A 7,239-nucleotide genomic window follows, 5' to 3' on the forward strand; every position below is an offset into this window, starting at 1 on the left:
ATAGTTTTCCGCCGAAGCTTAACATTTTCTGTGTAATACTTTGCCCCACCCCCTTCCCTTTGCTTGAATAACCAGCATTTATCTTTTAACTTTCATCTCAGGCATGCAAGGACCATATCTGAAACATTTCCAATGCATCCTGGAATACTTTTGTAAAGTACAGTAAAAGTAAATTGCTAAAAAAATAATAAAACGACAGAGAGAAAAATAAAATAAAAAAAGAAATACAAGCCCAACTTTTTGCATTATTAGTTTCCGTAGACGTAAAGTTACTCCATCAAGTTGCTCTGAACGTTTCTAAAAGCTTCTCTCGAAGCCTGTATTTATCTCAGTAGCGACTGCTGGTGAATAGTTGGCAAGCCTGGCCCTGATCCGTGGAGCACATTTCAAGACGAGCTGGATGAGACTCTTTATTCACACTCACTGCTGCTGCGGCTCCTGGAGCTGCTGCCTTCTGATGCCAGTGCCTATGAGGCCCAGCCTTCCTCCTGCTCCTATTCTTCAATTCCCAGGAGATTCCACCCCCTCGCTCCCCACCCCCATGCCATTATTAGTCTAGTCTAGAATAGCAGATAGTCACGTCTTTGGTCTCAGGACCGCTTTACATGCTCAGAAATTATTAAGGATGTCAAAAATCTTTTTTAAAAAATAATGTGGGTTAGAACTATCAAGATTTATCATATTAGAAATGAAGACCAAGGCATTTAAAAATTATTTATGAATTCATTTTAAATCATGATAGATAATCATAACCACAATCAATCATTTTCAGTGAAAATGACGCTATTTTTCAAAACAAAAGTAAACAGTGAGAAGAGTGGAATTTTTTTCCATTAAGAAAACCTCTGGCTCTTAGTGTCTCTATTTCCTTTCTCTAACAGAATAGAAGGCAGAGAACATCTCATTTCTGCTTATGCATCTAATCTGTTGCAATATTATAAGTTATTATTAACCTCTGGAAAACCCTTTTGTGTACCTGTGAGAGAAAAGAGAGTGAAATAGGCAAAAACACCTTAAAATACTAGAAAAATAGTCTGACTTCAGAGATCCCCTACAAGGGTCTTGAGGGCCTTCGGAGGTCCTTGGTTCTTGCTTGCAACACCTTGAGAAACACTGGTTTAGGATATGTTGTCTAATAATACCCCCTTCACATGCTTAGGGCGACCAGCTGTCCCTGTTTGCCTTGGACTGTCCTGGCTTTAACACCGAAAGTCCTGTGTCCCTGGCAAACTATGACTGTTGGCCACCCTCCCACATGGGCACACACACTTCTGGTCAAACTAGCCTGGGCACCCTGCTCTGGCCTCTGATTACAAGCTCTGTTTCTCTCCCTTCTCTTTCCCCTCTTTCTCATCCTCTTCCTCTCTCTAAGGGTTTCCTGAACACTAATAGGAGACTGCGTCCCTCAATGGCTTCATGGAGTTGCTGAAAAAGCCTCAGGTTAATTATTTCCAGATTTCATCTGTCAGCAAAAATAAATAAATAAATAAATACAATAAAATCCCTACTGTGTTTCAAAAACAGAGAAACATCTGTTTTTTTTCAGATGTCTGTTGCCAAACACAATTCTTAAACAATGCAAGGTGTTATTTCTTTTCCTTATTAGATCAAAAGATTCTTTATATAAAGTGGCAGGGAGTAGGAAAAAATGAGCTAATTTATGGCTGATTTATAGATGCATTTGGGGCTCAGACATTCTCAGGAGGCGGGAGCCTCTGGAGAAATGACTCTGTCTCTAGGCTGGATTCATTGGGGGTCTGGTGATTCACAGTCACCAAGCTGCTCCAAAGCTGAGAGAACCTGTGTGAAGAGGACCGGCTACTCTCCTGGGGTGCAGTTGCCTCCCTTGCACGGACACCGGCCTGATTTCCTGAAGGCCTGGCGGAGGGTTCTCAGTCCTCGCCTCCTGGCGGTGAGACCGGGCATATCCCACTGACTGCCACTGGCTGCATATGTCCAGGAGCCCGAGATGGTGCTCAGGGCGCAGGTTCTGGGAGGAAGGCAACAAAGGCATCTTTGGGGAATGTTGGTGTCTTCTTGATGTCATTAGGGCTGGGGATGGGCTCCATGCAGAATGCAGGCAGGAGCAGTTGCCCGTGCACCATGTTGCATCCCACACTGCCCTCCTGGTCCAGGAGCAGGCCTGTAAGCTCTGTGTAGTTGGTGCTCTCCCCTCCCAGGCCTAGACCAGCCTCCTCACCTGGCTGCAGAGGACCCTGATCATGTGAGTTTCTATCCGGCTCAGCAAGCACCCTGTGGTCCCCCAGACCCTGTCTAAAGTTAAATAAAACAGCACCCAGCATCTCTGAGCAGAAGCGAGAGACCCTGCTCCTCTTGTTTCCTTCTTCATTCCATTATCAACAGACATTTCCTCAGGGCACACACCTGTGCCCAGGCCTGTGCTGAGTGTGAGGGACAGACAGATGTGTGGCTGCCCCCCCGGGCTCCTGGGCTAGGACAGGAGACAGACAGGCCCTCCTTGATGTGGCCTGCTGCTTCTGCAGCAATAATTTCTGCTGCACCTTCTTCAAGGATTCATCCTTTTTCTTAAAATTCTTTTTTTAAAATTCTCAATGGAGGATATATTCATTGATTTTAGAGAGAGAGAGAGGCTGGGGGAGAGAGGAACATTGATGTGAGAGAGAAACATTGATCGGCTAACACCTCCCGTACCCACCCCCGACCAGGGATTGAACCTGCAACCTAGGTATGTGCCCTGACCCGGAACCTTTTGGTGTACAGGACGATACTCCAACCAACGGAGCCACCTGGCCAGGGCAGGACTCATTCTTGAGTGTGGTCTCATTCTACTCTTCTTTTGAGTTTCCAGACCCCACCTCCATGTCTTTCAGTGGCACTCCCCTGGATGCTGGTCACCTGCAATGTAGACAATGAAGAACTTCTTTCTTTCTTATCATGCACGACAGTTAGTCCTTCCTTGTGATGGTTTACGGCTGGTAGAGAAGCAAGGGTTCACTGTGTGGGCGCACCTATGTGCCTGTGTGCTTGTCAGGAGCTCCATCACATTGTGGAGAGGAAAGGTGGACTAGAGCACAGGCTTGTGGGGCAATGATGCGAGGAGGGACCGTGTAGTAGGTTCTTGCAAAGACGAGTTAGCCAAGCTCCTGACCAGAAACCACAGGCCCTGAAATACCAAGACGCTCCAGGGTCAGCCAGCCAGGACCTGCCGGAGCTGTGGGGGGTGGCCCGTGGGCGGTGGGAGAGGAGCTCTCTGCTCCAGGTGCCATTGCAAAGTGGAACGCCACTAATGGAAACAACCACGGGGGTATGATTTTTCACGCCCTGATTCCAATCGCAGACCTGTCATCCAAGAAGAATATTGAAGGGGAAATTCCATTTCCTTTTAAACCAACTGCTCCCCACAGAAGCCAGAGGCTTGTGGAAAAACAGCCCCGATTGGAAAGACTTGAGCACACATTGTTCTGGTTTCTCCTGTGAGAGGTGGCAACACTCATCATTTATCAAGAGACGGATTTACCAAGAGAGGGAGGCCTGCCCACACACGGCGGTGGCGGTGACCTTCCTGACTTTCTTAGGCCAGGCACTCGACTCACAGGAGGAAGTTGGGCCCACGTGGTCTTTGTAAACAGGCTGCGGTAGATCCTGGTAGGTAGGTGAGGGCATGCCATGCCTCTGGCTGTGGTGGTGAAGCTGGGATAAGGCACTGATCCACAAGGCACCACAGTAGGGCCCCGCGGAGTCCCCGGGGGAGAGAAGGGTGCTCACCACTCCCAGAGAAAAGCATAGAGGCCAGTACGCCCTCCACCTACGTCTGCAGCTCATGCACACACAGGAGCTTTATTCAAAGACAGAGAGAAAGCAGGTGGCCGGCCCGATGGCCTGAGCGCTCGACACAGGGTCAGGTGGCCTTGTCTGAACATGCCAACAGTGACCACCGATGGCTGACAGCTTCTGTTCTAAGTGCAAGTACTTAAAGGACCCCCTCGATAACCAGGGGAGTCCTAGCATGGTATCCATTGTATGCTGGTGGAAGCTGAGGCTCAGAGAGGTTAAGGCACTTTCCTGAGGTCACATAACCAGTAAGTGCCTCTGGGCTTTTCACTGCCTCACAGAACTCCACTCAGGCCCCCCAGGCATTGCTTCCAACCTTGTCCTCATAGTAAGACAACCACCTGGATGGGCTCTTTTAGAGACTCAGGGCCACTGACCGCATACGTGAAATCTGCCCATTGAGCCACCCTTAGTGTACGGAAATGGCCTGGCAACATCTGGTCCCCAGGGGAATATGAGAAAGGCGGGCCTGTTGCTGAGGGGCAGTCTCCTGCTGCCAAGGCTTTCTTCCTGGCTTTGGAAACACCAGCTTCTCCCATTCTCTCCCACCTCCTGGCTGCTCCTTCTCTGTCTGCCCTGTCTCTTCCTCTCCTCTCTCCTCTCTGTTACACGGCCCCTCCCATACACCTCGCACCCATTCTTTCTGGGTTATCCAGTCCCAACCAGGGCTTTAAGCATCATCTGTATGCGGAGACATCCGAATGTCTATCTCCAGCCTGACCACCCCCATGAGTGGCAGATTCGTACTGCCTGACAACTCCACGTGGGTCACTAATAGAGGACTCAACCGCGCTTGTCCAATATAAGACCCTTTTTCCTTTCTGTCTTCCAAAAGCACCGACCCCTATGCTTTTGCCACTAATACCCCCATCTCAGTAAATAGCACCAGAATCTACCAATTCACAGCTGGGACTGCGGTGAGGCCAGGAGGTTTCAGGAAGCCCTCCTCTCAGGTGCCCGCCTGCACCTGCACGGCCCTGCGGGCAAGGGCCTCCTCGAATGCCATGCCCTGGGCACCTCAGTTGCCTCAATCTCTTCCCTACCCTGTTTGCACCAAGTAGCTCCAGCCAAATGCCTAGAAATTACATTTGATTCCTCTCACTTGTTATTTTGCTGCCTCTATTTAATCCTGCAGGAAGTCTTGTTGACTCCGTCCCCAAAATTTTGCAAATGCATCTGGTTCTCTCTACGTCCATTCCTACCACACCAGCCCCACCCTCATTGCTTCTTCCCCGGACCACTTAGTGAGTTTCCCCGGTTCGTTCTTGTCCTTCTCCAATCTATTCTCCACATAACAGACAGGACTTCAGCTTTTATTTTTATAAAAATAATGCATGGATCTAGTTTAAAAAGACAGATTGTTTTATAAGGCTTATAATGGAAAACAGTGGGCTCCTGCCCCAGCCTTCCTCTGTCACAATTCACACTTCCCAGAGGAGAGCACTCGCAACTCTTTTGTTAGCTTCCTCCATCCTTAGACTGCTGACTTTTGAGTTTTAGGTTTTATTTATTTTATACTGAATTCCAAACAGGGACTAAGACTTATCTCTCTTATCTAGCTCCCCCATCACTCAGATACTTCCTGATAACAAACTTTCCAATTTACTTATATCACACTTTGGATCAAATCAGTATCCACATGCAGTTGCTGTTAGTGTAGGATTAGGAGCAGTGTGTGTGGGAGGGGGCAAGGGGGGTGGTTCACTGTCTCCTTCCTGATTCTCTTAAATTCGGTCTCTCCCCTCCCCCTGCCCCCTGCCACAAACAACCCATAACCTTCAGTGTGGTCTTTCTCTTTCTTTTTTTTTAAAAAAAAAATCCTGCATATCAGATATTTACATTACGATTCATAACAGTAGCAAAATTACAGTTATGAAGTAGCAATGAAAATAATTTTATGGTTGGGGGTCACCACAACATGAGGAACTGTATTAAAGGGTCGCAGCATTAGGAAGGTTGAGAACCACTGCTAGCTACCCAGCCAGGCCTCAGCGTGTTCTCTCTTAAAGTTCCAGCTCTTGCAGTGGGAAGCTAGCTTCCTCGCTGGCTTCCCTCCCTGCAGACCTGTATCCTGCTCTGCCAGCATGGTGTCCCTTGCCCATCTGCTTTCCATATACATTTTCTGCTACATCTTGTCTGTTGCCATCTCCCTCTGGTTCTTTCTGTCTTTATGGGTACTTTTACTTTTTGTGTGTGTATTATTTTGTTGGGAGTTTGGGGAAGGTGTGTGTATTCAATCTACCAGGTCAACTTGAAGCCAAAGTAATGCATTTGTGTCCAAAATTTTTTTCTTCTAAAAAAATTTTTTTTTCTTGAATGATTGAGTGAAATACTATGGATATAAGATTTTCATGTATAAAGATTGATATAATTGATGCTGATTTAGAGAGCATAATATAAAATTTAAAAATTTTTTGATACATCCATCAATGTTTATTAAAAAATATGAACTGAGCACTGACTGTGTGCTAAACCCTACCTCGGGTGTTTGGCATAAAAGGGAACAAGACAGACAAGACCTTTTCTCACAGAGACTCATCCATGTTGGGAGCAGAGGTCAGGTGGTGAACAATGACCAAAAAATAGGTAAATTATAGAATGTGTTTGGAGGTGATGAGACCTATGAAAAAATGAAAAAATACAGCTGGGTAAGGAGGATCCAGAGTTCTAGGGGCGGGGGGCAGTTTTCATTACTCAACAGGACAGACAGGCAGGGCTTCTGAGGAGCGTGGCATTTGAGCAGAGACCTGCAGGAGGAGCGAGTCCCAGACATGGGGTACCACTGACACAAAGGCCTTAGGGCAGGAGCCCCCTTAGGGGTGTGCTCCAGGTGAAGCCAGAGATCCCTGTGGAGTGTTCCAGCCCAACCCTGCCCATGGGGAGACGTGTTCACACGGTCTCTTTCTCTGGAGTCGGGACGAGCGCACGCCTGCTGTTTGCAGGAGTTTGCTTTCAGGGCGCCTCTCCAGGAGCCAGTCTGCCATGGCGGCCCCTGTGTGCTTTATTTGGACTAGCTGGGCAAGCTGAGACTTGTTCGTGGACTGGAACCTGCAAATAGTGGATCCCAGAATGGAAGGGCCACTGCTGGCTGCAGAGGTGGGGCCTGGCAGGAGTTTCTGAGCTCTCCCGGGGGTCCCTCAGAGCCACAGAAGCAGAGCGGAAGTGGCCTGGTTCTCCTCTAACATCCAAGGTCTCCTACCCAGGGTCTAAGAATCATGGGTACCATGCCATGGCCCCAGGGTCGGCCTGACTTTTCAGAGCCCTTTATAGTTAGTACTTTGGCAAGTACAGCTGCAGCCCTGGACAGGCAAATAAAAATCAAACAAAAATAACCTGCCAGCGGCTGGGGCTTTCCCATCCCTCCTGGATCTGCTGTGAAATCTAAATGTGCATGACCTCAGCGCACTCAGGCTTTATTTACAAAAC

This window comes from Myotis davidii, unplaced genomic scaffold (assembly GCF_000327345.1).
Source record: "Myotis davidii unplaced genomic scaffold, ASM32734v1 scaffold415, whole genome shotgun sequence".
NCBI classification, from domain to species: Eukaryota; Metazoa; Chordata; class Mammalia; order Chiroptera; family Vespertilionidae; genus Myotis; species Myotis davidii.